The sequence below is a fragment of the Dromiciops gliroides genome, chromosome 2 (genome assembly GCF_019393635.1).
Source record: "Dromiciops gliroides isolate mDroGli1 chromosome 2, mDroGli1.pri, whole genome shotgun sequence".
NCBI lineage: Eukaryota > Metazoa > Chordata > Mammalia > Microbiotheria > Microbiotheriidae > Dromiciops > Dromiciops gliroides.
In genome coordinates, this window is record NC_057862.1 from 624063689 (window position 1) to 624064597 (window position 909).

Consider the following 909-nt stretch of genomic DNA (forward strand, 5'->3'; position numbering starts at 1 on the left):
TATATGTGTATATATATATATATATATTTTATTTTTTTTTTGCACAGTGCTTGATGATTCCCCCTTTTTTTCTGGGGCAGCAAGGGTTAAGTGACTTGCCCATTGTCACACAGCTTGTCAAGTGTGTGATTCTGGAATTGAACTCTGGTCCTCCTGAATCCAAGGCCTGTGCTTTATCCACTGCACCTCCTAGCTGCCCCCATTCCCATTTTTAAAAATGAAATTGTAATCAATTTTTTTATGATTTTCCTTTCATCAGCAATTCTTATATTTATTATCCTTTGAAATAAATTATCTCCAAATTTCTTACAAATAAGTTACCTTTAAATATGTTTTTTTACATTTATTCAAAGGTTCTTTGTTATAAATTTAGTTATTTTAATAAAATATTCCCACTTCTATGCATTTAATTTTAATATTCTATTCCACCAAGTATATGCTAAAATAAATTTTAACATTTAAAAAAATGTTTTGAATTCCAAATTCTATCCCTCCCTCTACCACTCCTCTGCTATCTCCCTGAGGTAGTAAGTAATCTAATAGAGGCTATACATTTACAATCAAGTAAACCATTTTCATATTACTCATTTTATACAAGACTTGAAAAATGTGGAACACTTCATAAATTTGCATGTTATCCTTGCACAGGGGCCATGCTACTCTTCCGTGTATCATTTCGGTTTTAATTCATATACTATGAAAGTGAGGACCTTTTTATCATTCATTAATGGGATCTTCATGGCCTAGAACATAGTTACATTTTAGTAAACTTGCTGTTACTATTTTAGAGGTATGTATTGACTTTTCTATTTCCATTAATTAATCTTTATAGATTTATCATATTTAAGTCTAAGAAAAATATTTTCAAATATTTAATTTTTTTCTTGCTCATGACCTTTTATATTTTTA

The 909-nt window shown here is 29.2% G+C and overlaps 1 non-coding gene across 1 annotated transcript; it reads right to left on the bottom strand.

The window, feature by feature from the left end:
* Window positions 1-603: 603 nt before the first annotated feature.
* LOC122744967 lies at window positions 604-706 on the bottom strand. The gene has a single exon (XR_006355290.1). It is a non-coding gene; the product is annotated as a U6 spliceosomal RNA (small nuclear RNA).
* Between the last annotated feature and the right edge of the window lie 203 nt (window positions 707-909).